This window comes from Gopherus flavomarginatus, chromosome 5 (genome assembly GCF_025201925.1).
Source record: "Gopherus flavomarginatus isolate rGopFla2 chromosome 5, rGopFla2.mat.asm, whole genome shotgun sequence".
Classification (NCBI taxonomy): domain Eukaryota; kingdom Metazoa; phylum Chordata; order Testudines; family Testudinidae; genus Gopherus; species Gopherus flavomarginatus.
The window spans coordinates 40,589,757-40,607,002 of record NC_066621.1 but is presented as its reverse complement, the minus strand read 5'-3'; the positions used below and the strand labels follow the sequence as shown (position 1 = coordinate 40,607,002).

The 17,246-nt window shown below is 59.0% G+C and overlaps 1 protein-coding gene across 1 annotated transcript in view; it reads right to left on the bottom strand.

The window, feature by feature from the left end:
* The window catches only part of LOC127052361 (NACHT, LRR and PYD domains-containing protein 3-like), a 42,550-nt gene extending 41,407 nt beyond the window's left edge, over positions 1-1,143 (bottom strand). The window contains 1 exon segment of the mRNA XM_050955962.1: positions 918-1,143. The gene's annotated coding sequence lies outside the window, so the exon portion shown is untranslated.
* Between the last annotated feature and the right edge of the window lie 16,103 nt (positions 1,144-17,246).

Sequence of the window (17,246 nt, the reverse complement as noted above, 5' to 3'; positions counted from 1 at the left end):
ACCTGCAAACACCTGACCAGAGGACCAATCAGAAGACAAGATACTTTCAAATCTCATGGAGGGAAGCCTTTGTTTGTGGGTTTGGGGTTTGACTTTGTTCTCTCTGAGTCCTGGACGGGGCTGGAGGTGTAACCAGGTTTCTGCCAATCTCCCTTCTACAGTCTCTTATCTGTTCAGAATTGTAAGTAGAAAATGCTGTCATAGGCTTTTAATTTGTTTTCTTTTTCATTTGCATATGTGTACTTGCTGGAAGTAGCTTAAATTGTGTTTCTGCTGGAGAAAGTTTCTTTCTATTGTTTATAAGTTGAAAGACCCTGTACTGTTTACCATCTCAAGTGCAGAGATAAACCTTTTACTTTTTTTCTTTCTTTTTTATTAAAAGCTTTGCTTTAAGACCTGTTTAATTTTCTTTTCCTCTTGTTGAAGCTCTAGGGAATTGAGTCTGTACTCAACAGGGAAGGAGAAGGGGGGGAAAGGGTGGAATCCCTTTGTTTAGATTCACGGAGCTTGAATCTGTATAATTCTCCAGGAGCCCAGGGAGGGAACACCTGGAGGGGAGGAGGGGGAAGGGAATGGTTTATTTCCCTTTGTTGTGAGACTCAAGGAATCTGGGTCTTGGGGTCCCCTGGGAACATTTTGGGGGGACCAGAGGGTATCAGGCCCTAAAAAAATTCCTGATTGGTGGCAGTGCTACAGATCTAAGCTGGTAATTAAGCTTAGGGGAATTCACGCTAGTACCCATATTTTGGACGCTAAGGTCCAGATTTGGGAATTATACTTGACATGTACCGATAAGGGAGCAGAGAGCTCACTATGTGTTCATTTTCTATCTGCACAGATGACTCTGCCTTTCTTCATAGAACTTGATTATTGCAATATGACATAACTCAATAAAATATTATGTATTGTGGACTCACCCTGAGGCACCAAAGAGAGTGTGTTTAGGGTGAATTTGAGAACTTTTTTCATGCTAAAATGGGGGAAACACTGGACTCCGCAATCCGGTGAGACTGAGAGCATTTCACTTTCTACATTCGGGCTCCGCATTTTCTCTTTAAAATCAGCCCTCCCCCTTTCCCAGTGAAAAAAAGGTGTTCTTAAACTGGAATTAAGGTTTCAAATACTCATTAATACATATTAGCAGAACACTTTCCGGTTTTTTTTCCCTTTTAGAACCACAAAAGGGAAAGTTACATTTAAGAGACAATTCCGGGCACATCCTGGAGGAGGGAGATGCACAAGCACCCGAATGGGGTCACTGAGCTGCACCCTTCTAGCGCTAACCCATTGCAGAGACTGGGAGGACCCAGGCCACACACCCCTCCCGCACCGCCCCATATGCACCATAGGAATTTATGTACCCAGTGGTGCAAGTGGGCCCAGGCCGCCCCGCCCCTAGGTGATGTGTAGCCGGTGCGGGGCAGCGCACAGACCCCTCCCAGCCCGCCTCCCCCGGAGCTGCCACGGCTCTGCGCACACGGTGGGGCTGGCAGCGCCGCCCCCACCGGAGGAAGCTGCTGCTGCTGTTCTGCCCCTTTCCCCCAGCCCCGCATGCAGGCGTGGCAGCTCCCATGGAGGTGGGCGGGGCTGGGGGTTCTGCTCCTTTCCCCTCCGGGAGGGGCAGGGCCAGGGGGAAAGGAGCGGAACAGCACCAGCTTCCTTCAGCTGCCATAGCGCTCCCAGCCCCGCCCCCATGGGACGTGGGGAGGGGAAGAGAATGGCAGGTCGTGGGCTGCGAGGTGGGTGGAGTCACGTGGGGAAGTCACGTGCCCCCAGCTGGTGTGCCCGCCCCCTCCCATACCGGTTAGAACTTTTGTTTACCTGCACCACTATGTGTGTCATCCATCCACATACCAGGGTCGGCTCCAGGCCCCAGCACGTCAAGCGTGTGCTTGGGGCGGCATACCGTGGGAGGGCGCTCTGCCGGTCACCGGGAGGGCGGCAGGCAGGGCTCCGGTGGACCTCCCACAGGCGGAGCTGCAGGACCAGTGACCGGCAGAGCGCCCCCTGCGGCATGCCGCCATGCTTGGGGCGGCGAAATGTCTAGAGCCGCCTCGCCATACACACACACACACACACGTCTGTGCCTCCTAGTCAGTGCCCTCGAACTGCCCTTCTGTCCTCAGCAGCAAAACTGACAGGCTGCATCTTATACCAGGGATACACACATTGATGGATGCTACAAAGACCTATCAATTAACATCCCACTTACCTGTAAACGTGGGGGGAATAGCTTAGTGGTTTGAGCATTGGCCTGCTAAATCCAGCGGTGAGTTCAATTCTTGAGGGGGCCACTTAAGGAAATGGGGTGAAAAACAAACTAAAAAAACTGTCTGGAGATTTGCTGTGCTTTGAGCGGGCGGTTAGATTAGATGATCTCCTGAGGTCCCTTCCAACCCTGATATTCTTTGCCAGACACTGACAACTGTACAGCCAATTCAACCCTTTACTATCTATTGGGGGCCGTGGCTCCCTGGAACTGTGGCAATATTCAATCACCTTCAATTTATGGTCAGGTTTTGAATGCTCTGCTAGATTGAACAGTGGGATACTGTTTAATTAATTTTATACTGACTTGAACTTGGGTTAGAACACACACATAAAACTAGATTATTCAATTTTTCCTATTTTTAACTCTCATTGGGCCAGAAACTCTCTACCTGAACTCACCAGCCCTCCAAAAACAAATTGAAGATTACTCCTACACCCCTCATGGGGGTGTATACCCCCCTGAATTTCCCCAACACCCTGCCTCATTTTTGTGAACTAGTTACATGCCAATTTAGTGATTGTTTGGAAATCTGAATTGAAACTGAAACATTAATACACACTTTAAAAGCGTATACCGTATATAAGATATGCGTGTCTGAAAAAGTATAGTAGATTTGAAAAGTATGAACATAAACTAGCTTCCTTATACAGCTGTTGTTTTTTATGACAATGTCAGTGCATTTATTTTGGTGATGTTGGCCAACCTAATAATTTCACATTATGATTTGCAAGCAAAGTCAAAATGAGCTCTCCATGACAGCTAGTGATGAGCTGGGGGAAAGGCTTCAGGACCAGATAGTATTTACATTTACATCTAATCTACCTAGGTATCCAGCAAACAGCTGTGTTGCCCAAGTGACAGATTTTGGCTGTGATTGAGTTACAAATCATTTGAATGCAGGGGCGTGGCAGAATGAACTGTTGTTCTTATTGTATGAGTAAAGAGCAGTAGAACTGTACTTAACCTGTACTGATTGCGGGCATCAAGAGGGAGGGTGGGGACAGGTGTTTTGCTTGATGGTCTGTCTGAGTCACAAGTACTCTTTGACCTGCTCCTCTGCACTGTTTGAAGACAGAGCTGATTAGGCTCCATAGATAGTCTTTTGTTTTGTTAAGTGATCACTATAGCTGAAATCACTGATAATCAGGTCTAAGTGTTTAGTCCTGCTGCTGGGACAGTGTTCCTGTGGGTACAGAGTTTTTGTGTAAGAGATGGCCCAGACTGCACTAGCAGTGACGTTTCCCCACTAAGAGCTCAGCTGAAATCACTGAGAGCTGGATGGAACCTCAAAAGACCAACTCACAGAGGTCACAGTGGCAGGTGGCAGCAGAAGGTAATGGCGCAGGGCCACTGGCAACAGAGCGATGGAGTGAACGGTGGCACAACGAACGACAGTGGCCAGAGCGAACAGTGAGCAGCTGGAGGAACAAGCAAGATGCCTTCTTGTCACCAACCTGGGAGGTGTACTCACATGAAAGCACCTCTGAACTCTGAGTCTCCACTGACCAAGGACAACACCAATGAGCTGGGTGAGGTGGAAGGAAAAATGAGGGGCACGTTAAATAAACATTTGTTTGTTGGACTATATTTCAGTGACCTTGCTCCAAGATACTAGATTTGTGACTGGGAATGGAAATTTATATAAATGTCTTTCCTAGTAGGCCAAGATTTTTAAAATGCATTATTTGCCAAGGTTGTTATCTCACATCATTGCTATCTTGAGGGGTCATTATGTTGGGGAGTTTCTGCACTAAACATTATTTTTATTATAATTAATTTTTACATAAGAATGGTCATACTGGGTCAGACCAGTGGTCCATATAGCCTGGGAATCCTGTTTCCCAACAATGGTCAAGGCCAGGTCCTTCAGAGGGAATGAACAGAACAGGTAATCAAGTGATCCCTCTTCTGTTGCCCATTCCCAGATTCTGGCAACAGGCTAGGAACACTCGGAGCATGGTATTGCATCCCTCCCCTTCCTGGCTAATAGCCACTGATGGACATATCCTCCAGGAATTTATCTGGCTCTTTTTTTAATCCTGTTATAGTTTTAGTCTTCACGCCATCCCCTGGCAAAGAGTTCCATGAGGGTTACGGGCCCCAGGGGTAGGGCCTCCGGATCTAGGGTTAGGGGTTCCATGGGTAGGGCCTCTGGCGCTAGGGTTAGGGGACCTAGCGGTAGAGGTTCTGGAGCAAGGGTTGGGGCCCCATGGGTAGGACCTCTGAAACTAGGGTTAGGGGTCCCACGGGTAGAGCCCCTGGAGCTAGGGTTAGGGGACCAACAGGTGTGGCCCCTAGAGCAAGGGTTAGGGGGCCCAGAAATGGGGCCCCTGGAGCTAAGGTTAGGGGTCCCAGGGATGGGGCCCCTGGAGCTAGGTTTAGGGGCCCCACGGGTATGGAACCTGGAGCTAGGTATAGGGGTCCGACGGGTAGGACCCTGGGAGCTAGGTTTAGGGGCCCAAAGGAAGGGGCCCCACGAGATAGGGTTGGGGCACCAGGGATAGGGCCCATGGAGCTAGGGTTAGGGGCTCCAGGGATGAGGCCACTGGAGCTAGGGTTAGGGGCTCCAGGGATGAGGCCACTGGAGCTAGGGTTAGGGGTTCAAGGGTGGGGACCCTGGAGCTAGGGTTAGGGGCCCCATGGATTGGGCCCCTGGAACTAGGGTTAGGGGCCCCAGGGGTAGGGCCACTGGAGCTAGAGTTAGCGGTTCCAAGGGTAGGGCCTCTGGAGCTAGGGTTAGGGTCCCCACTTGAAGGGCCCCTGGAACTAGGGTTAGGGTCCCCACTTGTTGGACCCCTGGAGCTAGGGTTAGGGCCCCACGGTAGGGCCCCTGGAGCTATAGTTAGGAAACAAAGGGCTAGGAAATCTGAGGCTAGGGTTAGGGGTCCCAGGGGTGGGGCCCCTGCCGCTAGGGTTAGGGGCATCACGAGTAGGGCACCTGGAAGTAGAGTTAGGGGACCTAGGGATGGGGCCCCTGGAGCTAGGGTTAGGGGCCCCACGTGAAGGGTCCCTGGAGTCAGGGTAAGGGGCCCCATGGGTCAGGCCCCTGGAGCTAGAGTTAGGGGCCCAAGGTATGGAGCCACTGGAGCTAGAGTAAGGGGTCCCAGGGTGGGGCCAGTGGAGGTAGGGTTAGGGCCCCCACGGTAGGGACTCTTTAGCTAGGGTTAGGGGCCACAGGTGTAAAACTCCTAGAGCTAGGGTTAGGGTCCCACGGGTAGGGCCTCTGGAGCCAGGGTTATGGGCCCGATGGGTAGGACCCCTGGAGCTAGGGTTAGGGGCCCCAAGGATGGGGCCCCTGAAGCTAGGATTCGGGGCCCCAGTGATAGGGCCCCTGGAGCTAGGGTAAGGGGTCCCAGGGTTGGGGCCCCTGAAGCCAGTGTTAGGGGCCCCATGGGTTGGGCACCTGCAGGTAGGTTTAGGGGCCCCAGGGGTAGGGCCCCTGGAGCTAGGATTAGGGGTCCCAAGGGTAGGGCCCCTGAAGCTAGGGTTAGGGGCCCAAGGGAAGGGGCCCCTGGAGCTAGGGTTTAAGGCCCCATAGGTAGAGCCCCTGGAGCTACAGTTAGGGGTCCCACGGGTAGGGCCCCTGGAGCTAGGGATAGGGGCCGTACGGGTAGGGCCCCTGGAACAAGGGTTAGTGGTCCCACGGATAGAGCCCTTGGAGCTAGGGTTAGGGGCCATACATGTAGGGCCCCTGGAGCTAGGGTTAGGGGCACCAGGGATGGAGACCTTGGTGCTAGGGTTAGGGGTCCCATGGGTAGAGCCACTGAAGCTAGGTTGGGGCCCGAGGGGTAAGGTCCCTGGATCTAGGGTTAGCTGCCCCACGGGCAGGCCCCTGTATCTAGGGTTAGGTGCCCCAAGGGTAGGGCCCTGGGAGATAGGGTGTAGGGACCAAGGGATAGGGCCCTCGAGCTTGGGAAAGGGGTCCCAGGGTGGGGCCCCTGAAGATAGTGTTAGGGGCTCTACGGGTTAGGCCCCTAGAGCTAGGGTTAGGGCCTCAGGGGTAGGGCCCCTGGAATTTGGATTAGGTGTCCCACGGGAAAGACCACTGGATCTAGGGATAGGGGCACCACGGGTAGGGCCCCTGAACCTACGGTTAGGGGCCCCATGGATAAGGCCCCAGGCACTAGGGTTAGGGGCCCCAGGGATGGGGCCCCTGAAGCTATGGTTAGGGTTCTCAGGTGCGGGGCCCCTGGAGTTAGGGTTTGGGGACCCACGGGTATGTCCCCAAGAGATAGGGTTAGGGGCCCCAGCGTTAGGGCCCCTGGAGCTAGAGATAGGGTCCACACGGGTAGGGCCCCTGGCGCAAGGTTTAGGGGCCCGAAGTGTAGATCCCTTGGAGCTAGGTATAGGGTCCCCACAAGTAGGGCCCCTGGAACAAGGTTTAGTGGTCCCACGGGTAGAGCCCCTGGAGCTAGGGTTGGGGCCATACATGTAGGACCCCTGGAGCTAGGGTTAGGGCCCCACGGGTAGGGCCCCTGGAACTAGGGTAAGGGGCACCAGGGATGAGGACCTTGGTGCTAGAGTTAGGGGTCCCAGTGGTGGGGCCCCTGGAACTAGGGATAGGAGACCCAGGGGTGGGGCCCCTGCAGCAAGGGTTAGGGGTATCACGGGTAGGGTCCTGGGAGTTAGGGTTAGGGGTCCCAGGGATAGGGCCCCTGGTGCTAGAGTTTGGGGCCCCACGTGTAGGGGAACTCAAGCTAGGGTTGAGGCCCCATGGGTAGGGCCTCTGGAGCTAGGGTTAATGGATCCATGAATGGGGCTCCTGGAGCTAGGGTTAGGGATCCCACGGGTAGGGTCCCTGGAGCTAGGGTTAGAGGCTCCAGGGATGGGACCCCTGGAGCTAGGGTAAGGGTTCCCACGGGTAGGAACTCTGGAGCTAGGGTTAGGGGCACCAAGGGAAGGGCCCTGGAACTGGAGTTAGGAGCCGCATGCTTAGGGCCCCTGGAGACAGGGTTAGGGGCACCACGGTTAGGGCCTTTGGAGCTAGGGTTAAGAGCCCCAGGAATGGGGCCCCTGGTGCTACGGTTAGGGGTTCCAGGGTTGGGGCCCCTGAAGCTAGGGTTAGTGGCACCACGGGTAGGGCCCCTGGAGCTAGAGATAGGGGCCCCAGGAGTAGAGACCATGGAGCAAGGGTTAGGGGTATCACGGGTAGGGCCTCTGGAGCTAGGTTTATGGGCCCCACGGGTACGGCCCCTGCATCAAAGTTTAGGGCTCCCACAGGTAGGACCCTTTTAGCTAGGGTTAGGGGCTCCAGAGTTAGCTCTCCTGGAGCTAGGGATAGGGGCCCCACAGGTAGAGCCACTGGAGCTAGGGTTAGTTGCCCCAGGGATGTGGCTCCCGGAGCTAATGTAATGGGTCTAAGGAGTGGGGCCCCTGGAGCTAGGAATAGGGGCCCCATGGGGAGGGCTCCTGGAACTAAGGTTAGGGTTCCCACGGGAAGAACCTCTGAAGATATTGTTAGGGGCCCCACGAGTAGCCCCCTGGAGCTAGGGTTTGGGGTCCCATGTGTAGAGCCCCTGTAGCTAGCATTTGAGTCCCTGGGGCAGGGCCCCTGAAGCAATAGTTAGGGGCCCCACGTATAGGGTCCCTCAAGCTATGGTTAGGGGCCCCAAGCGTAGGGCCACTACAGCTAATGTTTGGGGATCCATGAATGGGGCTCCTGGAGCTAGGGTTAGGGGCCCCACTTATAGGGCCCCTGGAGCTAGTTTTAGGGGCCCCACGGGTAGAGCTCCGGGGTTAGGGGTTAGGGGCTCAACAGGTAGGGCCTCTGGAGGTAGGGTTAGGGGTACTATATTAAGGGCCTCTGGAGCTAGGGATAGGGGACTCACGGGTAGGGACCTTGGAGCTAGGGCCCGGGGGGGGGGGGCCTGGACCTAAGGTGAGGGTTACCAAGGGTGGGGCTCTGGAGCTTGGCTTAGGGGCCCGATGGGTAGGGCCTCTGGAGCTAGGGTTAGGGGTACCAGGGGTGGGACCCCTGGAGCTTGGGCTCGGAGCTCAACATGTAGGAACCCTGGAGCTAGGGTTAGGGGCCCCACTTGTAGGGCTCCTGGAGATAGGGTTAGGGGCCCCACAGTAGGGCCTCTTGAGCAAGGGTTAGAGTTCACAGGGGTACGTCCCCTGGAGCTAGGGTTAGAGCCTCACGTGTAGGGCTCATGGAAATATGGTTAGGGGTCCCAAGAGTTGGGCCCCTGGAGCTAGGGTTAGGAGTCCCAGGTGAAGGGCCCCTGGAGCTAGGGTTAGGGGATCCATGGGTAGGGCCCCTGGAGCTAGGAATAGGGGCCGCAGGGATGGGGCCCCTGGATCTAGGGTCAGGGGTCCCAGAGGTGCTGCCCCTGGAACTAGGGCTAGGGGCTATACGGATAGGGACCCTGGAACTAGGGTTAGGAGCCCACCAGGTAGGGCCCCTGGAGGTAGGGTAAGGGGCCCAACAGGTAGGGTCCCTGGAGCTAGGATTAGGACTCCCACAGGTATGGCCTCTGGAGCTATAGTTAGGGGAGCAAGGGGTAGGGCCCCTAGAGCAAGGATTAGGGGTCCCAGTAGTAGGGCCTCTGGAGCTAGGGTTAGGGGCCCCACAGGTAGGGCCCCTTTAAGTGGGTTAGGGGACCCAGGGGTTGCTCCCCTAGAGCTAGGGTTAGGGGCCCCAGGGGTAGGACACGAGAGCTGGGTTAGGGGCCCCACGGCTAAGGCCCCTGGAGCTAGGGATTGGTGCACAAGGGATAGGGGTGGGGCCGCTGGACCTAGCGTTAGGGCACGCATGGGTAGGGCCCCTGGAGCTAGGGTTAGGGGCCCCACGGGTAGAGCCCCTGCAGCTGGGTTTAGAGGTCCCACGGGTAGGGCTTCTGGACCTAGGGTTAGAGGACCCACGGGTAGGGCCCATGGAACTAGGGTTAGGGGACCCACGAGAAGGTAGGGTTAGTGGCCCTAGGCGTGTGGCCCCTTGAGCTAGGGTTAGGGTTCCCTGGGGTCCAACTCCTGGAGCTAGGGATAGAGTTTCCAGGGGTGGGGCCCCTGGAGCTATGGTTAAGGTCTCCATGGGTAGGGCACCTGCAGCTGGGGTAAGGAGCCCCACAGGTAAGGCACCTGGAGCTAGGGTTAGGGGCCCCAGGGGTAGGGCCCCTGGAGCAAGGGTTAGGGGCCCCACGGTTAGGTCCCTAGAGTAGGGTTAGAGTTTCCACGGGTAGGGCTCCTGTAGCTAGGGTTAGGTTCCCCAAGGCTAGGGCTCCTGGACACAGCATTAGGGGCCCCACGGGTAGGGAACCTGGAGCTATGGTTAGGGGCCCCAGGGGTAGGAGCCCTGGAGTTAAGGTTAGAGGCCCCAGGGGAAGGGCCCCTGGAGCTAGGGTTAGGGGCCCCACGTGTAGGGCCCCTGGAACTAGGGATAGGGGTCCCAGGGGTAGAACCACTAGAGCTAGGGTTAGGGACCCCATGGGTAGGTCTCCTGGAGCTAGGGTTAAGGTCACCATGGGTAGGACCCCTGGAGATAGGATTAGGGGCCCTATGGGTAGGGCTCCTGGACCTACGGTTATGGGCCAAGGGGGAGGGTTCCTGGAGTTAGAGTTAGGGGTCCCAAGCCAAGGGCCCCTGGAGCTAGGGTAAGAGGTCCCAAGTGTATGGCCCCTGAAGCTAGAGCTAGGGGTCCAAGGGGTAGGGCCCCTGCAGCTAGGGTTAAGAGCCCCAGGGGTAGGATCCCTGAAGCCAGGGTTAGGTGCCCCACAGGTAGTTCCCCTGGAGCTAGGGTTAGGGGCCCCACGGGTAGGGCCATTGTAGCTAGGGTTAGGGGTCCCAGGAGTTGGGCCCATGGAGCTTGTTCCTGGAGCTAGGGGCAAGGGCCCCACTGGTAGGGCCCCTGGAGCTAGGGGCAAGGGCCCCAACGGTAGGGCCCCTGGAGCTGCCCTTGGGGCCTCTAACCCTAGCTTCCAGGGCCCTATCAGTGGGGCCCCCAACCCTTAGCTCCAGGGGCCCCATCCCTGGGGTTCCTAACCCCTGGAGTTAGGGTTAGGAACCCCAGGGATGGGGCCCCTGGAGCTAAGGGTTGGGGGCCCCACTGATAGGGCCCTGGAAGCTAGGGTTAGAGGCCCCAAGGGCAGGGCCCCTGCAGCTAGTGTTAGGGGCCCCACGCGTAGAGCAACTGGAGCTATGGTTAGGGGCCCCACACGCAGGGCTCCTGGAGCGAGAGATAGGGGCCCCATGGGTAGAGCCCCTGGAACTAGGGTTAGGGGCCCCATGCGTACGACACCTGAAGCTAGGGTAATGGGCCCAAAGGGTTGGGCCTGTGGAGGTAGGGTTAGGGGTCCCACAGAAAGGGCCCCTGGAGCTAGGGTTAGGGGCCCTAAGGGTAGGGCCCCTGGGATTAGGGTTTGGGGCCCCAGGAGAAGGGCCCCTTGAGCTAGAGTTAGGGGCCCCACAGGTTGGGGCCCTGGAGTTAGGGTAAGGGGCCCAACGGGTAGGGTCCCTGGAGCAAGGGTTAGGGGACCAAGGGAAGGGACCCTGGAACTAGGGGTAGGGGCCCCACTGGTAGGGCCCCTGGATCTAGGGTTAGGGGACCCAGGAGTGGGGCCTCTGGAGCTATGGTTAGGGTTCCCAAGTATAAGCCCTCTGGAGCTAGGGTTAGGGGCACCACTGGTTTTGCCCCTGGAGGTAGGGTTAGGGGCCCTAGGGGTGGGGCACCTGCAGCTAGGGTTAGGGTTTTCAATGGAGGAGCAACTGCAGCTAGGGCAATGGGCCCCACGGGTAGGGCCCCTGGAGCTTATGTAAGGGGAACCACGGGCATGGCCCCTGGAGCTAGGGTTAGGGGCCCCACAGGCAGGGCCGCTGGTTCTAGGGGTAGTGGCCCAATGGGTAGGGCTCCTGGAGCTAGGGTTAGTGGACTCAGGGGTTGGGACCCTGAAGCTAGGGTTAGGGGCCCCACAGGCAGTGCCCCTGGAGCTAGGGTTACTGGCCTCATGTGAAGGGCCCCTGGAGCTTGGGTTAGGAGCTCCAGGGATGGGGACCCTGAAACTAGGGTTAGGGTTCCCAGGGGTGGGGCTCCTGGAGCTTGGGTTAAGGGCCTCACGGGCAGGGCACCTGGAGCTAGGGTTAGGGGCTCCACGTGTAGGACCCCTGGAGCCAGGGTTTGGGACCCCACGGGTAGGGCCCCAGGAGCTAGGGTTAGGGTCCCCAGGGATGGGGCCCCTGGAGCTAGGGTTAGGGGTCTCAGGGGTGGGGCTGCTAGAGCTAGTGTTAGGGCACGCATGGGTAGGGCCCCTGGAGCTAGGGTTAGGGGCCCCACGGGTAGAGCCCCTGCAGCTGGGTTTAGAGATCCCACGGGTAGGGCTTCTGGACCTAGGGTTAGAGGACCCACGGGTAGGGCCCATGGAACTAGGGTTAGGGGACCCACGAGAAGGGCCCATGGAGGTAGGGTTAGTGGCCCTAGGCGTGTGGTCCCTTGAGCTAGGGTTAGGGTTCCCTGGGGTCCAACTCCTGGAGCTAGGGATAGAGTTTCCAGGGGTGGGGCCCCTGGAGCTATGGTTAAGGTCTCCATGGGTAGGGCACCTGCAGCTGGGGTAAGGAGCCCCACAGGTAAGGCACCTGGAGCTAGGGTTAGGGGCCCCAGGGGTAGGGCCCCTGGAGCAAGGGTTAGGGGCCCCACGGTTAGGTCCCTAGAGTAGGGTTAGAGTTTCCACGGGTAGGGCTCCTGTAGCTAGGGTTAGGTTCCCCAAGGCTAGGGCTCCTGGACACAGCATTAGGGGCCCCACGGGTAGGGAACCTGGAGCTATGGTTAGGGGCCCCAGGGGTAGGAGCCCTGGAGTTAAGGTTAGAGGCCCCAGGGGAAGGGCCCCTGGAGCTAGAGTTAAGGGCCCCACTTGTAGGGCCCCTGGAACTAGGGATAGGGGTCCCAGGGGTAGAACCACTAGAGCTAGGGTTAGGGACCCCATGGGTAGGTCTCCTGGAGCTAGGGTTAAGGTCACCATGGGTAGGACCCCTGGAGATAGGATTAGGGGCCCTATGGGTAGGGCTCCTGGACCTACGGTTATGGGCCAAGGGGGAGGGTTCCTGGAGTTAGAGTTAGGGGTCCCAAGCCAAGGGCCCCTGGAGCTAGGGTAAGAGGTCCCAAGTGTATGGCCCCTGAAGCTAGAGCTAGGGGTCCAAGGGGTAGGGCCCCTGCAGCTAGGGTTAAGAGCCCCAGGGGTAGGATCCCTGAAGCCAGGGTTAGGTGCCCCACAGGTAGTTCCCCTGGAGCTAGGGTTAGGGGCCCCAGGGGTTGAGCACCTTGAGCAACGGTTAGGGGTCCAACAGTAGGGCCCCTGGAGCTAGAGCTGGGGACCCAGGAGTAATTCCTCTTTAGCTAGGGTTAGGGGCCCCAAGGGTAGGGCCCCAGGAGCTGGGTTAGGAGCCCCAGGGATGGGGCCCATGGAGGTAGGGTAAAGGATCCCAGAAGTGGGACCTCTGGACCTAGGCTAGGTGTCCCAGGAGTGAGGCCTCTGGAGCTATGGTTAGTAGTCCCACATGTAGGGCCCATGGAGCTAGGGTTAGGGGCCCTACGGGTAAGGCCCCTGGGGCTAGGGTTAAAGGCCCCACAGGTAGGACCTCTGCAGCTAGGATTAGGGGTCCCAGGGAAGGGGCCCCTGGAGCTAGGCTTAGGGTTCCCAGGGGCCACTGGAGCTAGGGTTAGGCACCCCAGGGGTACAGCTCTTGGAGCTACGGTTTGGGGCCCCACGTGTAGGGCCCCTGGAGACAGGGTTTAGGGCCCCATGGGTAGTTCTTCTGGAGCAAGGGTTTAGGTCTCCTGGAGGTAGGGTTAGGGGTCCCACGAGTAGGGCCCCTGGAGTCAGGGTTAGAGGCCCCAAGAGTAGGGCCCCTGGAGCCAAGGTTAGGGGCCCTAAGGGTAGGGCCCCTGGAGTGAGGGTTAGGGGACTCAAGATGGGGCCCCTGGAGCTAGGGATAGGGGTCCCTTGGGTAGAACCCCAGGGACTGGGTCCCTAGAGCTCAGGTAAGGGTTCCCAGGGGTGGGGCCCATGGAGCTAGGGTTAGGGGCCCCATGAGTATTTCCCCTGGAGCTAGAGTTAGGGGCTCCATTTGTAGGGCACCTGGAGCTACGGTTAGGGGCCCCAGGAATGGGGCTCCTGGAGCTAGGGTTATATGTCCCACCGGTAGGGCCCCTGAAGCTAGGGTCACGGCCCCCAGGGATGGGGCCTCTGAAGCTAGGGTAAAGGGTCCCAGGGGTGCAGCCCCTTTCGATAGGGTTAGGGGACCCACGGGTTGGGCCCCTGGAGCTAAGATTAGAAGCTCCACGTTTAGGGACACTGGAGCTAGGTTAGGGGCCCCCAGGTAGGGACCCTTGAGCTAGGGTTAGAGGTCCCACTAGTAGAGCCCCCGGAGATATGGTTAGCAGCCCGACGCATAGGGTCCCTGCAGTTGGGTTAGGGTCCCCATGTGTAGGGCCACTGTAGCTAGGGTTAAGGGTCCCACGGTTGGGGCCCCTGGAGCTAGGGTTAGGGGCCCCAGGGGTAGGGCCCCTGGATCTAGGATTAGGTGTCCCACTGGAAGGGCGCCTGGAGCTAGATTAGGAGACCCACGAGTATAGCCCCAGGAGAAACGGTTAGGGGCCCTACACGAAGGGCCCCTGGAGCTAGGGTTAGGGGCTCTATGTTTAAGGCCCATGAAGCTAGGGTTTAGGGTCCCAGGATTGGGGCCCCTGGAGCTAGGGTTAGGGGCCACACGGGTATGGCCCTTGGGGCTAGGGTTAGGGGAACCAGGGTTAGGGCCCCTGGAGCTAGGGTCAGGGGCCCCACGGGTAGGGACCCTGGAGCTAGGGTTAGGGGCCACACGGGTAGAGCACATGGAACCAGGGTTAGGGACCCCAGGGGTTGGGCCCCGTCACCATGGGATGGGGTCCCAAGGGTAGGGCCCCTGGAGCTAGGTTTAGGGGCCCCAGGGTTACGGCCCCTGGAGTTAGGGTTAGGGGCCCCATGGGTAGGGCCCCTGGAGCTAGGGTTACGGGCCACATGGGTAGAGTCCCTGCAACTAGTGTTAAGGGTCCCACGTTTAGGGCCTCTGGAGCTAGAGTTAGGGATCCCACATGAAGGACCCCTGGAGCCAGGGTTAGGGGCCCCACGGGTAGGGCCTCTGGAACTAGGGTTAGGGAACCCAGGTATGGGGCCCCTGGAGCTAAGGTTAGGCGTCCCAGGGGTGGGGACTCCGGAGCTAGGGTTCGGAGCCCCACGGGGAAGGTCCCTCAAGCTAGGGTTAGGGGCCCCAGGAATGGGGCCCCTCGGGCTAGGGTTAGGGGTCCCAGGAGTGGGGCCCCTGGAGTTAGGTTTAGGGGACCCACTTGTGTGGCCCCTGAAGCTACGGTTAGGGGCCCCAGGAATAGAGCCCTTGGGGCTAGGGTTAGGGGTCCCACGGGTAGAGCCTCAGGAGCTAGGGTTAGGGGCCCCACGGGCAGGGCCCCATTAGCTAGGGTTCAGGGCCCCAGGGATGTGGTCCTGGAGTTAGGGTTAGGGGTCCCAGGGGTGTGTCGCCTGGAGTTAGGGTTAGAGTCCCCAGGGATAGGGTCCCTGGAGCTAGGGTTAGGTGCCCCAGGGTTTGGCCCCTGGAGCTAGGGTTAGAGTTCCCACGGGTAAGGCCTCTGGAGCTAGGGTTAGGGGCCCCATGGATAGGGCCCCTGGAGCTAGGGTTAGGGGCCCCACAGGAAGTGCTCCTGGAACTAGGATAAAGGGAGCCATGTTTAGGGCCCCTGGAGGTAGGGTTAGGGTCCCCAGGGGACGGGTCCCTGGAGCTAGCGATAGGGGTCCACAGGAAGGGCCCCCTGAGCTAGGCTTATGGCCCCAGGTGTAGGGCCCCTGGAGCTAGGGTTAGGGGTCCTATGGGTAAGGACTTTGGAGCTATAGTTACGGGCCAAAAGGGTAGGTCCTCTGAGCTAGGGTTAGGGATCCCAGCGTTAGGGCCCCTGGAGCTAGGGTTAGGGGTCCCAGGAGTGGTGCCCCTGGAGCTAGGGTTAGGGTTATGACGTGTAGGGCCCATGGAGCTAGGGTTAGGGGACCGATGGGAAGGGTCCCTGGAGGTAGGTTTAGGCGCACCAGGGGTGGGGCCCCTGGAGCTAGGTTTAGGGTTCCCAGGGGTGGAGGCGCTGGAGCTAGGATTAGGGTTTCCAGGGGTGGGACCCCTGGAGCTAGGGTTAAGGGCCCCACGGGTAGGGCCCTGGAGCTGGGGTTAGGGGCCCCAGGGGAAGGGCTCCTGCAGCTAGGGTTAGGGGTCCACAGGAAGGGCCTCTGGAACAAAGATTAGGGCCCCCATAGGTAGAGCCCCAGGAGCTAGGGTTAGGGGTCCCACGGGTAGAGCCCCTGAAGCTAGGGTTAGGGCCCAACGGGTAGGGCCGCTGGAGCTAAGGATAGGGGCCCCAGGGATGGGGCCCCTGGAGCTAGGGTTAGGGGTACCAGGGGTGGGGCCCCTGGAGGTAAGTTTAGGGGCCCCAGGGGTTGGGACCGTGGAGCTCAGGTTACGGGCCCCGGGGCAGAGCCCCTGTAGCTAGGGTTAGGAGTCTCACCGGTAGTGCAGCAAGAGCTAGGGTTAGGGGCCCAACGGGTAGAGAACCAGGAGCTAGGGTTAGGGGCCTCACAGGTAGGGCCCCTGGAGCTAGGGTTAGGGGCCCCACAGATAGCGCCCCTGGAGATATGCTTATGGGTCTCATGGGTAGGGCCCCTGGAGCTATGGGTAGGGGTCCCACAGGTTGGCTTCTGGAGCTAGGGTTATGGGCTCCACAGGTATGGCTCCTGGAGCAAGGGTTTGGGGCACCACGGTTTGGGCACCTGGAGGAAGGGTTAGGGGCCCCACGGGTAGGGCCCCTGGAGCTAGGGTTAGGGGCAAAACTTGTAGGGCCCCTGGAGCTAGGGTTAGGGGCCCAAGGGATGGGGCCCCTGGATCTAGGGATAGGGGCCCCATGGGTAGGGCCCCTGGAGCTTACGTTAGGGGCCCCACATGTCGGGCCCCTGTAGCCAGCGTAAGGGGCCCCACGGGTAGGGCCACTGGAGCTAGGGATAGGGGCCCCAGGGATGGGGCCTCTGGAGCAAGGGTTAGGGGTCCTAGGGATGGGGCCGCTGGAGCTAGGGTTAGGGGCCCCACGGATTGGGCCACCGGAGCTAGGGTTATGGGCCCTATGGGTAGGGCCCCTTGAGCTAGGGTTAGGCGTTCCATGGGTAGGGACTCTGGAGCTTCGGTCAGGGGACCTAATGGTAGGGCCTATGGAGCTAGGATTAGGAGCCCCACGGTTACGGCCCCTGGAACTAGGGTTGGAGCCCCACGGGTAGGGCCCCTGGAGCTAAGTTTAGGGGTTCAAGGGGTGGGGGCCCTGGAACTAGGGTTAGGGGCACCATGGATAGGGCCCCTGGGGCTAGGGATAGTGGCCCCAGGGTTAGGGCCCCGGGAGCAAGGGTTAGGTGTCTCAAGGGTAGGGCCTCTGGAGCTAAGTTTAGGGGCACAACAGGAAGGGCACCTGGAGCTAGGGATAGGGGACCCATGGGTATGGCCCCTGGAGTTAGGGTTAGGGGCCTCAGGGGAAAGGCCCCTGGAGCTGGGTTAGGGTTAGTTGTACAATGGGTAGAGCCCCTGGAGCAACGGTTAGTGGTCCCAAGGGTAGGGCCTATGTAGCTAGGGTTAAGGGCACCAGGGGTAGCTCCCCTGAAGCTATGCATAGGGGCCCCATGGGAAGGGCACCTGTAGCTAGGGTTAAGGGCCCCACGGCTAGGGACCCTGGAACTAGTGTTAGGGGCCCCGGGGAAGGGCCCCTGGAGCTAGGGATAGGGGCCCCACGGGTAAGGCTCCTGGAGCTAGAGTTAAGGGCCCCACGGCTAGGGACCCTGGGACTAGAATTAGCGGTGCCACGGGTAGAACCTCTTGAGATATGGTTAGGGGCCCCACGCGTAGGGCCTCTGGAGCTAGGGTTAGGGGCCTCATGTGTAGGGCCCCTAGATCTAGGGTTAGGGACCACAGGTATTGG